At 43.6% G+C, this 17,742-nt stretch overlaps 1 protein-coding gene across 2 annotated transcripts in view; it reads right to left on the reverse strand.

Moving 5' to 3' along the window:
• Positions 1-17,742, reverse strand: part of ME1 (malic enzyme 1) — a 343,107-nt gene that overhangs the window by 308,180 nt on the left and 17,185 nt on the right. The gene's annotated exons all lie outside the window — the stretch shown is intronic.

A 17,742-nucleotide genomic window follows, 5' to 3' on the forward strand; every position in this document is an offset into this window, starting at 1 on the left:
CAGGAATGTGCTATCTGCTGATTGATTCAGCAACAGCATGATGAAGCAATTCCCATAGACTGGCATAGGAAGAAATTCCTATAAAAATAGACTCTAAAAAGTGAGAACTTTGGGGGTCTGATTCTGCAAACCAACTTCCAGGAGCATCAGATGAGCATCTGACAAGGCCCTGCTCCCTCCTCATGTCCAGGCCACCTGGCCAGTGGCTTGGCATGAGCAACTCTAAGGCTGGTAACTATGATAACAACCTTGCAGAACCTGTGTGTGTGGGTGTGTATGTGTGTGTGTGTGTTTGTATGAATGAATGTGTGAATAAATATGAGATTGAATGGAATGTTATAGCTATAACTAACTGCTTACTATGATTCTTTCTGTATTCACAATAAATGTGGTATTTTGCCTTTTTCCCTTTAATAAGATCCTGCTGGTTTTTATTTTATTGGTACAACAAGGTGAGAGAACAGAAACTATGACCCCTTGTGAAGGGAGGGACATAGGGCCTCATTTCAGCCCCTTTTGGAGTGCATGTTCATGTGGCTTGGGTGTGCCATAAAGTGTGTGCCAGTTGTAGGATGGCGTTGTTGATTGGTAGGGCCACACTCACCAGTACTGATGTGTGCAAGATGTCAAGTAGCTGGTGTTAACTGTCCTTTACTACTTCTTATGGGAACTCGAGAGCATTGGCTAGTCTCTGCAGCAGTTCCTGGAAATGGTGATAGCTGTCCGGTGGAGACGAGAGGGTTGATGAGACAGCTGCACCTGGAGATGATGAGGATCCACTGGTACCACTGGAGCTGGGCTGATCGGTGCATCGTCCAATACTATTTTGGAGTGTCTACCTGACAAGGATTTTGGTGGCAACACAGAGGAGTCCTCCCAAACTGTTTGGAGGGTGAATACTGGGGGCATGAGTTCAAGTATGGCCAACTCAGTTGACCCTGCTGTTGTGTAGCCTGTGACCATGGTGCCAGATATCAGCTCTGCAAGTAAGACTATGTGCGGAACTGCCACGGTGCTGTTGGAGCTTTGCGGTAGTCATGCTTCTGGAAAGGCAGCAGTGGACCGTGTTGGACATCCGTATAGTTCAAATCAGAAGTCAAAGACCTCCACAAATGGCAGTGCAGACGGAGCCGACAGAACAGGAGATGGCAGGAACATAGCAGGGAAGGAGCCCTGTGAGCAGGTGACTGGATCAGGGCTCATGCCATTCTAATGCAAACAGCTTGGGGGGACCCAGAGCGCATCTGAGTCTCCTAGGAGTCAATGGTATCCATTCCGCTGCAGGGACCAGTATCAGTAATGGCATCTGTCTGGTGACAAGACGGTTCAAAAGACACCAGCGGAGCTGAAGTAGGTGGATTAACAGGATCTGCAAGCAGTACCAATGGATCCGGCGATTGTTGCAGCCTTTTGTTGCTCTTGTGGGTCTTGGAACACGTGATTCCTCCAAGTCCAGAACTCGTGGATGGTGCCAAGTCTTAGACTTGGAGGAAGACTTACTGCCATGCTTTTGAGCATGCTTCTTTAGCCTGTGGCTAGGCCCTGGTATGGCGTCCTTTGCACTGGTACTGGCAGAACCCAATGAAGGCTCCACAGTAGTGGGAGTGCTATTCACCTGCTCGGGCTGATATACAGGGCGGGGGGATTCCCTGGCCAGAATCTGAAGCTTGGGTGCTTGAGGAAGAGAGCCTGGTTTTCTTGACTACAGGCAAGGAAGGAGAGGCAGATACTGCACCTGGCCACAATTTGGGATTCCCCCAAGCAGTAGAAACAGAGCTGGTGCTCATCGCTGATGGAAAACAAACAGGGACAGGAAGCACAGCTTTTGAACCCTGGCATCTTCGGCATAATCCAGGACCCAGGTCAGAGTACTAGATGTGGGGGGGGAAAGAGGGAAAATGTTTGGTGGGAAAAACCACTAAAGCAGCAGCCCAAGTCCTAATCTTTTTTTTTTAAAGGAACAATTTAAACTAGAAAATGTATGACAAAAACAATAAATCTTAACTAAGAACAGTAACAAACTGTTTTTTCTTCTGAATGTTTTGGAAAGTGCATCACAAGGACGAGAGGACAGTAGAAGCTCCGACTTGGACCTTGCAATCGCGAGGAGAAACTGGAGATGCCAGTGGTCCACCACGCCCTTTATTGCCTCGGGTGAAACCATGAGATAGTGCAGGGCACATGCGTGAACCGCCAAACAGCACTACTTTCAAAAGCTCCAGCTCCGGGCACATGTTGCATGTGCATAACTAGGGCCCTACCAAATTCACAGTCCATTTTGGTCAATTTCACAGTCATAGGATTTAAAAAATAGTAAATGCCATGATTTCAGCTATTTAAATCTGAAATTTCACTACGTTATAATTTTAGGGGTCCTGACCCAAAAAAGGGTTGTGGGGATGGGGGGGGGGTTGCAAGGTAATTGTGGGAGGGGTTGCAGCGGCACTGCCTTCAGAGCTGCGCAGCTGGAGAGCGGTGGCTGCTGGCCGGGAGCCCAGCTCTGAAGACAGAGCCACCGCCAGCACCAGCGCAGAAGTAAGGATGGCATGGTATGGTATTGCCACCTTTACTTCTGCACTGCTGCCTGCAGAACTAGGCCCTCAGTCAGCAACTGCCACTCTCCTGCCACGCAGCTCTGAAGGCAGCAGCACAGAAGTAAGGGTGGCATAGTATGGTATTGCCACACTTACTTCTGCTCTGCTGTTGGCGAGGCACTGCCTTCAGAGGTGGTCACCCAGCCAACAGCTGCCATTCTCCAGCCAGCCTCCTCTGAAGGTAGCATAGAAGTAAGGGTGGCAATACCATGACCCCCCTAAAATAACCTCTGCAATTCCCTTTTGGCTCAGGACCCCCAATTTGAGCAATGCTGGTCTCCCCTGTGAAATCTACATTGTATAGGATAAAAGCACATAAAAGACCAGATTTCATGGGGGGAGACCAGATTTCATGGTCTGTGAGGCGTTTTTCACGGCCACGAATTTGGTAGGGCCCTATGCATAACCCTCAGTGGAATACAAAAGGGACCATCAGTCAAAGAAGAACAGAATAGTTTTTAAAATGACAGACACTTGTGGGGAAAACCATGGAAGATTTCTTTTCCAAAGTAGTCAATTTTTCAGTCAGGCTAGAAAAAAACAGAATAGGCTTACAAAATGCTGGTAATTTCTAAGACATTGCTAGTTTCTAAGACATTCAAAGACATTATTCAGTGTGTTTGTATAGAACTTGAAGATAACTATATTTCTGGTAGAAGTAATTCTCTGTACTGATTGAACAGAGTGAATAGAGCTTTATTTTCTGTGCAAGTTATGAATTGTTACTGTTTAAGAGCAATTACCTGTCCCCAGAATGAAAAGCTGCACCCTGTAAACTGCATACAGAAAATGTTACTATATATATAGAAGAACTCAGCCTAGGTAAATTAATTTTTTTAGCTAGATCAGAGGTGAGCAAACTACAGCCCGCGTGCCACATCCGGCCCGCAGGACCGCCTGCCTGGCCCTTAAGCTCCCAGCCGGGGAGGCTAGCCCACTGTCCCCTCTCCCCCGCAGCCTCAGCATGCAGTGCCGCCAGCACTCTGGGCGATGGGGCTGTGAACTCATGCTGGGCAGTGCGGCAGGGTGGCTGACTCCGGCCGTGTGTTGCGGCTGCCAGTCCTGCTGCTCTGAGCGGCATGGTAAGGGAGCGGGGAGGTTGGATAAGGGGCAGGGGGTACCAGGGGGCAGTCAGGGGACAGGGAACAGGGGGGTTGGATAGGCGTGGGAGTCCCGGGGAGCCTGTCAGGGAGTGGGGGTGAGGATAGGGGTCAGGGCAGTCAGGGGATAGGGAGCAGTGGGGGTTGGACAGGGGGTGCGGTCCCAGGGGGGCAGTTGGGGAAGGGGTCCCTGGAGGGGGCAGTCAGGGGACAAGAAGCAGGGGGGTTGGATGGGTTGGGGGTTCTGAGGGGGGCAGTAAAGGGGCGGGAAAGTGGGAGGGGGCAGATGGGGAGGGGGTTGTTTGGGGAGGCACAGCCCTTCCCTACCCAGTCCTCCATACAGTTTCAGAACCCCAATGTGGCCCTCAGGCCAAAAAGTTTGCCCACCTCCGGACTAGATAGAATAATATAAACTACTTATTATTCTTTGTATCACTTTTACTGATCTCATTTTCTAGGTGAATTTTTAAATCATGCTGGTTGTAATTTACCTTTTAATTTTTTTTTCTTTTGGAGACTTCTCCAAGTCCCATTCTAAAAAAACCAAAAAGCAAAAAACAAAAAAAACCTCCAGAAACATTCAAAAGTTCATGCAGTAAAGCACTGTCCCATAAAACTTGTATCATGCCTTAGCCTTTAGGCAGAAAGTAAAATCTGCTTGGATTTCATGACAATAGCAGTTTCGTTTTCAGCAAGCAGTACTGACTCAGGTTAAGGTTTGCTGATTAAAGTTCTTTTGAGAATATGGTTATGAGGCTAACTAATCACAAATGTTTGTACTTTGATAGTCCACATAACCTGTCTTGTCAGCTTTATATCTTGTACAACTTGTACAACTCAAAATCTCACAATCTACACAAGAAATCCAACAAATTAAAAAATGACACCAGAAAACTTGTATCTTAATATTGCAAATGAATCTGTACAAGCAATTGTTTTAATTTAATCCATATTTCAGCTAACAAAATATTTCACTTTTTACTAAAAACACTTTAATTTTAATACAGTTTTAATGTATTTAAAATTATTTTTCCATAGATACAGAGAATCCAAATATATGTTTCTAGATATCCACTTAGGCCTCAATCCTGCAAACACATAGTCACATGCTTAAATTTACTACTGCAAGAACTCTCATGGTAGGAAAGTGTTTGTAGGATTTGGTCAAAGTTTGTACTGTGGAAATAAATATAGAATAGGCCTCTTTAACTATGTACCTTATGAAACTGGAAAACCCCCACCATAATAATAATATAAACTTTAATTTTTAAGTATTGTTTCAGCTCCAACTGTCCATTGCCATGGCTTGAATTTGCAACACAATAAACTACCACTATTCAATGTCTGCAAACTGTGTTCTTTGCATATTCAGCCTATGTCTACACTACAGCCTATGTTGGCATAACTTATGTCACTCAGGGGTGTGAATAAACCACCCCCTTGAGTGACATGTTACGCCAACATAAGCACTTGTGTGCACAGCGCTATGTCAGTAGAAGAAGTTCTTCTGGAGTTCACAGAGGTGGTTTTATTATGCAGACGGGAGAGCTGTCTCTCACATGTAGACATGCCTGAAGGTCAAAATTTCTTATGCCTTCCTGTAATGTGAGTTAGCTATATACCCCTAGAATATATGCACTAATGTGAAAAAAATACAAGAACCATAAGCTAGTGCAAAAGGTATCTGATTTCATGAAAGAATGTTCTCATGAATTAAATTTAGTGAGCATTATTAAAATCCAAGCACATGGAATAATGGTGGATCATACTAAAAAGACACCATAACAATAAACATTCCACTAAAAGGAGTAGGATGAGTCTGCACTGTATACTGTAATTATCATGTTCAACCTCTAAACAGAAATAGATTTCTCAGTACCCTCTGAAAAATAGATTGCCAAGAATTTAATTTATATTTTGATACGTAACATTTCAGTAGATGGCATAAAAAAAGAATGAAGGTAAGTTAATAAAAATATTACAGTATCATATTTTTTCTAAATGTTCTTTTAAATCTTTTCCACGTCTTTTTGCTTTTAATAAGTACACTGTACTTTGTTAGCCTTTTTTGCTGTAACAAAATGCAAATATGAATACATAAACAGTTCACATCACATTGGAAACTTCAAAAGAAAAATATGAAATACTCTTTTTGGCATTGCTATCTGCAGATAGGGCATTCTACTTCTAGAATTAGCTTCAGCCAAACCTACAAATAAAGTATATATTTTTGCTTGTCTTTCCAATTCCTTCAGACCAAAATGTCAGCAGGAAACTGAAAAACATAGATAAGAGAACCACGGATCCACTCAGCCCATCACCTTTTCAGAATCTATTATATATCAGAAATATTGTTGATTACTAGAAAATGTATCCTTCCTAAATTTAAGTTCATTAAGGCCCAGATTTAAGAAAGGACTGAAGTACATGGTTGACTTAAGTACCAGAGTAGTTCCATTAAACTTAAATGGGTCTACTGAGGTGCCTAAAATTAAGCACGTATTTCAGTTCTTGGTTGAATCACAGTCTGTCACTGTTATATGTAACTGTTATAGGAAGCTTCTTCCACAGATGTATATGACCCATTATAATTAGGGTGACCATATTTCCCTATGCTGAATACGGGACAGCTGGTAAAAGTACTTGTATTCAAGTGAGTTCAATGGCAATCAATCAGAACTATGCAATACAAGTGTTCAAATTAACATCAAGTTGACTGAGCCCCTGTTAAAAAGAAATATTGCGTAGTTGGATTCTTTTATCTTCTTATCTTTAAGGCTTTAGGGTTCACATGGGGAGAGGTGACACACACACTCCTGTACACCTCTCTCACATATGGAGCAAGGAGAAGAGACCGACCAACCTGACCCTCCCTGACCAGCACTTTCGACACTCCATGCCTGGCTGGGCCCCCAGGACAGACCCGTCCCTCCTGGTACCTGGCGCCACATCTTCCCAAGGCAACACGTGGGGAGAGGGATGCAGGGTCACATGCCTCCTCTCCCCAGATTTCTGCCAGGGTTCACACCAGAATATGGCCAGCAGCAGCCTTTCGTCGCTGTGAGGGAGGCAAGGGGCGGGAGTTGCTTCCAGCTGCAGGGGAGCAGGGGGGAAGGGATGACCTGGCCCGTGTCTTTGCAGAGCTCATCTCTTCCCCCTCTCCCTGCTTTCCTGTGACTGAAAGAAGCTTGTCCCTTCCTGCCCACAGTGTCAAAAGACAGCTAGCATCTCCAGGCTGCTGCTGGCCACCGACATAACCCAGCTGCCTTCTGTCCCCCGGCTACAGCGCGGACAGGAAGGGGTTAAGTCCTTTAGGATGAATTGTGCACCAGGGCCCAGGGAACCTGACTGCAGGGACTTCAACGAACCCAGCCAGAGAGATGGCTCAGCAGGAAAAGATGCCTAGGAGATGGAGCAGCCCCATTCTCCCTGGGGGCAGGACCCGAGGGGGGGGCAGATGAAGAGGGTGCTAAGCCCTTGCCTGGGGGGCTGCTATGGAGCCTGCAGGGTCGGAGCACCTATAGGCTGGAAATCACTTCCCCCACTCCATTCCAGAGCTTAGCTGAAGAGCAGAGAGGCTTCCCCATGCCAGCGCTGCGCAGGGCTTTGGCACATACAGGGCTTGGCTCCTCCTAGCCAGCGCCCTGGGCTGGAGGGTCTTGGGCTTTCCTTGGGCAGAGGCAGTGGAGAAAGGAAGGAGCCTACCAGCCAGGCTGCTGGTGAGCTGAACACTCCAACCAGGGTCTGGTTCGCCACACAGCACTGGGAGCAGGACATGCCCTGCCTAGGGGGATATAGAGGAGCAGCGGGGTTGGGAGGGTGAAGGGACAAAGCAGGGAGAGGACAGCGAGAGAGAGAGCACGTAAAGGGTTGATGGGTAGGCAGCAGAGGCAACACGTAGCCAGATGCTGCCTGGAGCCTGCCCACACTCACCAGTCACTGCAGCTCCCAGCGCACAGCCAGTGCTGACCAGAAATGGGGTGGGGGACTGCTGGCTGAGAGCTAGCGCATAGCAGGGTCTGTGCTGAGGGACCAGAAAGGGGAGTGGCCTCTCCCGCACACTGCAGCTTTGCCCCGCCACCAGCTTTCCACATCCACCCCCATCGTCGGCCACTGGGTTCCCCCCGCACACTGCTGGTGGGCGGGCGGGCAGGCTGCTGGTGAGCAGGGATCCAGAGAGCAGCAGTATCCACCAGTACTGATGTGGGGGAGACAGAAAATACGGGACAATTTGCCTGTTTTTAAGAAAAAGCTGGATCACCTGCAGAAGGGCTTACATACAGGACTGTCCCTTTAAAAATGGGACATCTGGTCACCCTAATTATAATCCAAAATTGTTTTCCAATTAAATCTCAGGGTATGTCCTCAGCATCTGCGTAGATTAAATTTTACTGCAATATTCCCAACCAAGCCTTTGTAGGGCTTTTTAAGATTAGGGTACCTAGATGTAACAAGAACGTGTGTTAGAAATCCTAGAGGCACTAAATTAGATAAGTAGGCTATAGGTAGACCATCTCACAGCACCCTTTTTCCTATGCTGGTTTAATTCTTGCTTTATACAATGTTCCCATCTTACTTTCTAACACAAATAATTCAGGGTATCTGCAACAAGATAATGTCTGAATATTTTTTTATAATCTTAGTATGAGGTAGGCAACGTTCTTGGCTCCTACTTACTATATATAAAAAAAGAATGTATTTAAAATGAAAATCAGCTTACTATTCTCTTCCAAGGTAATTTGAATTTTGGCTTGCACTTCGTACTACAAGAGGTTCACAATCTTTCATGAAAACTCAAACTAAGATTTGGGCAAACCCCAGGGATATTTTGTGTCAGGTGAAAAATTGAAGTTTTGGCAAATCTCCAATGCAAAAAAAAACAAAAAACACTTGATTCATGTTCAAACTCATGAAGCCCCCCTCGAAATTGAAAACTGTTTTATACAGCTCTTTGGGCATAAAAAGTTGATGTTTGTTATGCTACCATGGTAGAAGCAACTGGCTGGCTGAGTTGGGAAACTGCCAGTTCTCTCTCATCTTTGCCTTCCACAAGTTTACAAAATCTATGTTGATTTTAAGTTTCAAAATGCTTTAATTTAAAAGCAGACCAGCCAAAGGCATGGCAATAGTGCACTTAGAAAATCTTGGGTTTGGATAAGACCCTGTTTCTCTCATGCTCTCAGAGAATAGAAGTCAGATGTATCATACCATAACCACTGCCCGCGTGATGTGGCACTTTGTCCCCCACTAGTGGCACCTAGGCCAACTAGAGATTGATAAGTCTGCTACAGCCTTGGCTAAGCAGCATGTGGCTTTTAGCTCATGCAATAGAGCTGGGGTGGGCAAACTTTTTGGCCCACGGACCACATCTGGGTATGGAAATTGCATGGTGGGCCATGAATGCTCATGAAATTGGGGGTTGGAGTGTGGGAGGGGGTGAGGGCTCCGGCAGGGGGGTGTGGGCTCTGGGGTGCAGGAGGGTGGGACTGAGGGGTTCGGAGGGTGGGCAGGAGGGGGATCGGAGCTGGGGCAAGTGGTTGGGGCACAGGAGGTGGTCAGGATGCAGATTCTGGACAGCGCTTACCTCAAGCAGCTCCTGGAAGCAGCAGCATGACTCCCATCTGGCTCCTACGCGGCGGCATGGCCCAGGCAGCTCTGCGTGCTGCCCCATCCATAGGCAACACCCCTGCAGCTCCCATTGGCCCTGTTGGCTGGCCAATGGGAGCTGTGGGGGAGGCTCTTAGGGTGCGGGTAGCGTGCAGATAGGAGCCGGGACGGGGACCTGCCGCTGCTTCTAGAAGCCGCGTGGAGCAAGTCCCTGACCCCATTCCCCAATAGAAACTAGGAACCAACTAGGGGCAGAGTTCTTCTTGACCTGCTGCTCACAAACAGGGAAGAATTAGTAGGGGAAGCAAAAGTGGATGGGAACCTGGGAGGCAGTGACCATGAGATGGTCAAGTTCAGGACCCTGATACAAGGAAGAAAGGAAAGCAGCAGAATACGGACCCTGAACTTCAGAAAAGCACAGTTTGACTCCCTCAGGGAACTGATGGCTAGGATCCCCTGGAAGAATAACAGGAGCGGGAAAGGAGTCCTGGAGAGCTGACTGTATTTTAAAGAATCCTTATTGAGGTTCCAGGAAAAAAACATCCTGATGTGTAGAAAGAATAGTAAATATGGCAGGCGACCAGCTTGACTTAACAGTGAAATCCTTGCTGATCTTAAACACAAAAAAGAAGCTTACAAGAAGTGGAAGACTGGACAAATGACCAGGGAGGAGTATAAAAATATAGCTCAGGCATGCAGAAGTGAAATCAGGAAGGCCAAATCACACTTGGAGTTGCAGCTAGCAAGAGATGTTAAGAGTAACAAGAAGGGTTTCTACGGGTATGTTAGCAACAAGAAGGTGGTCAAGGAAAGTGTGGGCCCCTTACTGAATGTGGGAGGCAACCTAATGACAGAGGATGTGGAAAAAGCTTATGCACGCAATGCTTTTTTTGCCTCTGTCTTCACGAACCAGCACAGCTCCCAGACTACTGGGCAGCATAGTATGGGGAGGAGGTGATCAGCCCTCTGTGGAGAAAGAAGTGGTTCAGGACTATTTAGAAAAGCTGGACGAGCACAAGTCCATGGGGCTGGATGCACTGCATCCGAGGGTGCTAAAGGAGCTGGCGGATGTGATTGCAGAGCCATTGGCCATTATCTTTGAAAACTCATGGCTATCAGGGGAGGTCCCAGATGACTGGAAAAAGGCTAATGTAGTGCCCATCTTTAAAAAAGGGAAGGAGGAGGAGCCGGGAAACTACAGGCCAGTCAGCCTCATGTCAGTTCCTGCAAAAATCATGGAGTAGGTCTTCAAGGAATCAATTTTGAAGCACTTAGAGGAGAGGAAAGTGATCAGGAACAGTCAGCATGGATTCACCAAGGGCAAGTCACGCCTGACTAACCTAATTGCCTTCTACGACGAGATAACTGGCTCTGTGGATGAGGGAAAAGCAGTGGACGTGTTATTCCTTCACTTTAGCAAAGCCTTTCATACGGTCTCCCACAGTATTTTTGCCAGCAAGTTAAAGAAGTATGGGCTGGATGAATGGACTATAAGGTGGATAGAAAGTTGGCTAGATCGTCAGGCTCCACAGGTAGTGATCAATGGCTCCATGTCTACTTGGCAGCTGGTATCAAGCGGGAGTGCCCCAAGGGTCGGTCCTGGGGCCGGTTTTGTTCAATATCTTCATTAATGATCTGGAGGATGGCGTGGATTGCACCCTAGGCAAGTATGCAGATGACACTAAACTGGGAGGAATGGTAGGTATGCTGGAGGGTAGAGATAGGATACAGAGGGACCTAGAGAACTTGGAGGATTGGGCCAAAAGAAATCTGATGAGGTTCAACAAGGACAAGTGCAGAGTCCTGCACTTAGGATGGAAGAATCCCATGCACTGCTATAGACTAGGGACTGAGTGGCTAGGCAGCAGTTCTGCAGAAAAGGACCTAGGGGTTACCATGGACAAGAAGCTGAATATGAATCAAGAGTGTGCCCTTGTTGCCAAGAAGGTTAACGGCATTTTGGGCTGTATAAGTAGGAGCATTGCCAGCAGATTGAGGGATGTGATCATTCCCCTCTATTCAGCATTGGTGAGGCCTTATCTGGACTAGTACTGTGTCCAGTTTTGGGTCCCACACTACAAGGATGTGGAAAAATTGGAAAGAGTCCAGCGGAGGACAACAAAAATGATTAGGGGGCTGGAAAACACGACTTATGAGGTGAGGCTGTGGGAACTGGGATTGTTTAGTCTGTGGAAGTGAAGAATGAGGGGGGATTTGATAGCTGCTTTCAACTACCTGAAAGGGGTTCCAAAGAGGATGGATCTAGACTGTTCTCAGAGGTAGCAGATGACAGAATGAGGAGTAATGGTCTCAAGTTGCAGAGGGGGAGGTTTAGGTTGGATATTAGGAAAAACTTTTTCACTAGGAGAGTGGTGAAGCACTGAAATGGGTTACCTAGGGCGGTGGTGGAATCTCCTTCCTTAGAGGGTTTTATGGTCAGGCTTGACAAAGTCCTGGCTGGGATGATTTAGTTGGGGATTGGTCCTGCTTTGAGCAGGGGGTTGAACTAGATGATCTCCTGAGGTCCCTTCCTACCCTGATATTCTGTGGTTCTATGTATTAGTTGAAAATATCTATGCATCTTGTTTTTCCTTATCGGTGAAAAAAATTTGAAATATGCAGGTCCTCCTCCATTACCAACTTGTATGATCTCAGTTATCAAGAATTCAAGTTGCAGTGGGGGAGGTTTAGATTGGATATTAGGAAAAACTTTTTCACTAAGAGGGTGGTGAAACACTGGAATGCGTTACCTAGGGAGGTGGTAGAATCTCCTTCCTTAGAGGTTTTTAAGGTCAGGCTTGACAAAGCCCTGGCTGAGATGATTTAACTGGGAATTGGTCCTGCTTTGAGCAGGGGGTTGGACTAGATGACCTTCTGGGGTCCCTTCCAACCCTGATATTCTATGATTCTATGATTCTAATTTTACCAAGAGCTTAAAACAAACTACAGATCCATAATAAAATATTTACATCCACTATTTTGCAAGCTTTAATTAACATTTAATTCTGAAATCATGAAATATTTTATTTTGATATTAGTCATTATGTATGTATTGACAGATTGTACCACACTTATCAAAACTATAAATGGCAAATGCCGTATATGTACTGATTTTGGTAGCCGTGTCAGTCCCAGAATATTAGAGAGACAAGGTTGGTCCAATAAAGATACTAACTCACCCACCTTGTCTCTCTAAATGCCTTATAGTGAGAGATTTTAAAAGCTCAATCTATTTCATTTATCCAAGAGAAGGTTAAGAGGTCATTGGGGAGAGATTTCTGATAGTAAATGTCTCCTTAATTTAGGAGAAAAGGTATAACGAGATCTAATGTTTGGAACCTGAAGCTACACAAATTCAGGCAAGAAATAATGTACGATTTTTAACACTCAGGGGAATTAACCTTTGAACAACTTACCTAGTGATATGGTGAGTTCTCCATTACCTGAAACCCTTAAATCTAGATTTGATGTCTTTCTAAAAAGCTATGATCCAACTCAAATAGAAGTTATGGTTCTGATGAAAAAATTACTGGGTGAGGCTCAATGGCCTGTGTTATGCAAGAGATCAGACTAGATTATAATAATGTTTCCTGCTGACCTTTAAAATCGATTCAGCTATGTAATTCAGTACTTTTAATACAAGTCCAAAATTCTAAAAGATCTTTAGTTCCTTGCAGCTAGTTCCAAACTTTTCTGTTACGCAAAAATTGTAAAATATTGACCTAATTTAGAGCTACACAATAAAACTAATATGAACCAAACTGTCTCTTAGAAGTCTATAAAATCTTATTTTTATTTCATGTACACATTGTTTTTGCTTTGTTGAGCTCACCATCAAATTCAAGTTACATTATCAACTTAATATACACATTTGTCAGTCTCGAAAAAACAAAAATGAAATCAGTCATGTTTTAAGCAGAACAGTTCGCAATCTGACCTTACAGTAACAAAAAACAGATGAACATTGTTCTGAATATTTGTCTTAATTTATTGCTACAAAGATTTTTTTAATAGAAAAATAGTTTCCTCCAGCTTCTTACTGATAATCAAGCTTTTATTTAACCTTTTAAAACTCAAATGTCGAACAAACAGTCTGAAAAGTTATTTTGTAAAGATTCACCATCCAGTCCTATTGAGTAAGGGCTGAGAAAGGAGAACTCCAGGGAAATCCTGACTTGACATTCCTGATATTGCAAAAAGATCTCTCTTCATAAAAGTGTTGTTGAAGCTGTATTGGTCCCAGGATATGAAAGAGACAAGGTTGGTGAGGTAATATCTTTCATCAACAGACATTGGTCCAATAAAACAGACAAGCTTTCGAGCTACACAGAGCTCTTCTTCAGGTCTGGGCAGCTGGACTCTTTCACCAACAGAAGTTGGCCCAATAAAAGATATTACCTTACCCACTTTGCCTCTATCTTCTTAAAAAACAATGAACCCATGTGAATGGAGACTGGCTAAATCAGTAGCATCCCCAATAAAATCAGTGGAGTTAAATAGCTATAAAACTGGATCTGATTCTACTCTTGGCCAAACTTATTTTTAAGTTGGGAGTGGCAATATGAACTGTTTTAGTTTACATTCCCATTAACTTTTTTGTATTTGCATATTCCAACAGGGCTAGATGATAGATTGTCAACTCTATTTTGTCCAAAGGTGGGATAATTTTCTGATTAATTTTTATTGCCACTAGGAACAGACAAACCACCATTATATCACAGATTCAGAATGCAATCCCTTAATTTTTTGCTTGACTTTTTCCTTTGTATCTTGATGGATTCTCCTCCAATATCCAAAGTGTCCTCCTTTGCACATCATTTAACAGTTCCTTTGCCTCTTCACTCAAGGGGACAACGTTTTATTACTTACAAAGGCCATTACCAGAGACATGTATACAATATTAACATTGACATATTGGCACCTTTTCCATATTTACTTGAACTTGGGTAAAATTTTAAATGTTAAGCTTATTCTTCTATGGTCTGTAAGTGCCCAGTGTGAAACTCTCAGTTGAAATCACTGTGAAGCAGGAAAAAATCATTTTAAAAGAAAATGAAGCTAGATTTAATGCTTCAGTTTCATTACTGGTATAACTGCACTGAGTGAGGGATGGGTATAGATCAGTATATTTAATATTGATTTTAAATTAGATCACAGAAGTATGAATGTAGTATTAATACCACTGACATTTTTTGTTACAGTATAGCACAGATAACTGGAGACAGACTGGTTTTTATTTCCAGTGCTTTTATTCATATATGCTATTTGGCAAGGTACTTTAAACACTATAAATCAAAGAATCAGAGTTCTTTTCCAAGAACATATTGCCAAATGTGTTCTGTAGCTGAATTCTCATTCTTGGAGATTGCAGAGCATACATACAAACATAACATTTCATTTAAAATCTGAGCTAGTGATATTTGGATTCCTCTTTTATACTTCAAGGCAAAGAGCAGAGCATGAACCAAATCCTTCACTGATCTTAAGCTAAACACTGAACAGAATTTTGCTTAGGGCAGGTCTACACTACAGACCTATATCGGCATAACTACATTCCTTAGGAATGTGAAAAATCCACACCTCTGTGCAACATAGTTATACCGACCCAACCCTTTGTGTAGACAGCACCACGTCAATGCTACCACCTCTCAGGAAGCTGGATTAACTATGACAATGGGAAAAGCTCTATCATCAACATAGCAGCATCTTCAGTAAAGTGCTACAGTGGCACTGCTGTGCAGCTGTAGCATTGTACATGAAGGCAGGCTTTCGTAAGCATAACCAAACTCCACCTCTTCCCAAAACAGCTATCACCACTTCAGGTTTCAATGAATAAGCCGTATGGTTACGATAAAGATAATTTTTTGTCAGAGTAATATATTTACGGTAGATTCTACAAGCAATTCTCAGCAAAAAGTATTTCTACATTGTTTCATAAATGTCAATCTGATCTTACATACCTAATGAACTGATTTAAATGGGAATTAAGTGTACCTTGGTATGATCAGGTACAGTCAGTAATTTGATACCATTTTAAGTCAAAAGCAAATATTCTTGCCTTTTTGATGAGAGGTAGTAGATTTCAGAGCCTTGCAGATCAGTTTCCAGTTAAAGGGAAAATCAGGGTATGTTTCTAAAAGTAATTTGTTTATTTACAAAATGGACACAAATCCTGATTTTTTGTACAGAGGTGATCACAAACTGTACACAGACAACTCCTTCTTGCTGAAACTTCAGCTAAAGCACCACTACTTTTTCAACAAGTGACAGCATCTTGGATCTCTGTCTCTCTTGGACTCCAGGAATCTCACAGCTTAAATACATTGTTCCATGTGCCTGCCTCAAGTTCAGGGTTTATCTGGGAAACCCCTTATCCACAGCTGCTCACCTAGGATCACATGGCTTTGAAAGGTGGCCTGGCCATTAAACTTCCGTTTGTGAAGCTACTTTGCAACACAAAGTAATATCAGTATTACCATCCAGAGAATGTTTTAACCTACACAATACCTCAAAGACTGTCTGGGTATGATCACTGAATGGTCACTTTAACTATTTTCTGAAGAGTTTCATCCTGGGTGCTTGTACATCAGTGAACCATAACATGCAGGGCAATTACACCAGCTGCCGTAACATTAACATGGATAAAAATGATTACTAACAAATATTCCCCAAAATACTTTATGAATCACCGGTAAAGAAGCTGTTCAGGAGGGTCTGTTCTAAATGTTGTGAACCTTATATAAAACAACATGAGGTGCTTCACCCAGCTCCCTTCCCTCTAAATAGCAAGTTCCACCTCTCCAGTCCCACTGTGTCCTCCCTCAGGCTTTAATGATCCCTGTTTGTGAGGTTCTTACACCTCTGCTAGTGCATACACACACACAAACCAGGTAGCCAGGAGGAGGAGGAGCTGAAGCACAATTTTAAAGCAAAGAAAGAGGAAACAAGAATTTGTGAATTTTCATGCAGCCTAGTGGAACCAAAGTCAGGAAGAACAACGCATGGGGAATAGGCGATAGCATAAGATGACCAGATATCCCGATTTTATAGGACAGTCTCAATATTCAGGACTTTGTCTTATATAGGCACTTACTAACACCAACCTCCATCCTGATATTTCACACGTGCTATCTGGTCATCCTAGGATAGCATTTTAGGTGGCAGGTCAATAGTGGGTTTATTATGCATAGGGTAACCAGATATCAAGTGTGAAAAATTGGGACACTTTTTCTGGGGGGTGGGTGGGCGATGGGAGTAATAGTTTTGTGTATAAGACAAAGCCCCTAATATCAGGACATCTGGTCACCCTACTTATGCAGCCCATGAAAGAACCTACACAGTTTCATAACTCATTTATAGTAGGCGTAAGGCTGCTGTTCAGTACAGATATATACAGCACAGAAAAGGCTTTATTGAGAAATCTTTTCCGATCACTAATTATGCTATGCAGTGAGGATATTTATTATTTGAATTTAACCGTTTAATTTAAATTAGCCAAATTACACAAAAAGGAGTAAACCGGAGGAGTGTATTATACAGCAGATGTTAGATTAATAAAAATTTATTTTAAATGAGATGGGGAACATAAGGGCTTGCCTTCACTACCGGGGAGATTGACGCAGCTGCAATCGATGCAGCAGGTGTCGATTTAACAGGTCTAGTAAAGACCCTCTAAATCGACAGCAGAGTGCTCTCTGGTCAACCCCAGTACTCCACCTCTCTGATAAGAGTTGGGATGATTTAGCTGAGGTTGGTCCTGCTTTGAGCAGGGGGTTGTACTCCGGAGGTCTCTTCCAACCCTAATCTTCTGTGATTCTAAGAGTTAGGTAAGTCAACTGGAGAACGTCTCCCATTGACGCAGCACAGTGAAGACACTGGTGTAAGTTGACCTAAGCTACGTTGACTCTAGCTATAGTATCCACATATCTGGAGTAGCATAACTTAGGTCGACTTACCCCAGAGTGAAGACAAGCCCTAAGTCTATAAATTTCTATTAGTAACATCATTATAGAAAAGAATTACTTGAGCATAAGCACCAAATTTTAAGTACCTAACCAAAAAGACACACCTCTGGTACACTGGCTTTTTTGCCTCCAAATGTGGATAGAGTAAAAGTAAAGGGATGCAGCACTGACCCAGAAGAGAATTATTTGCCCAGAAAGAGATTAAATGAAAGGAAAAAGGAAGAAAACTATGAAGAAAAAAAAGACCAAAAAGAAAAAAGGAAACTGAAATTAAAAAGAAAATAGTAGCAAAGAAAAAATGACCCATAAGGCCAATTTTTGGCAGACAATATGCACACAAATACAAAGAAAAACTGAAAATAAAACAGAAGATAGTTGCACCAATTCTCCCTCCCTGGATATGGCACTGAAGTCAGTGGGACTACTTTGCTGTAACAGGACCAGAAAATTCAGCATTTTGCAAGATCAGTGAGAGGT

The sequence above is a fragment of the Lepidochelys kempii genome, chromosome 3, assembly GCF_965140285.1.
Source record: "Lepidochelys kempii isolate rLepKem1 chromosome 3, rLepKem1.hap1, whole genome shotgun sequence".
Taxonomy (NCBI): Eukaryota; Metazoa; Chordata; order Testudines; family Cheloniidae; genus Lepidochelys; species Lepidochelys kempii.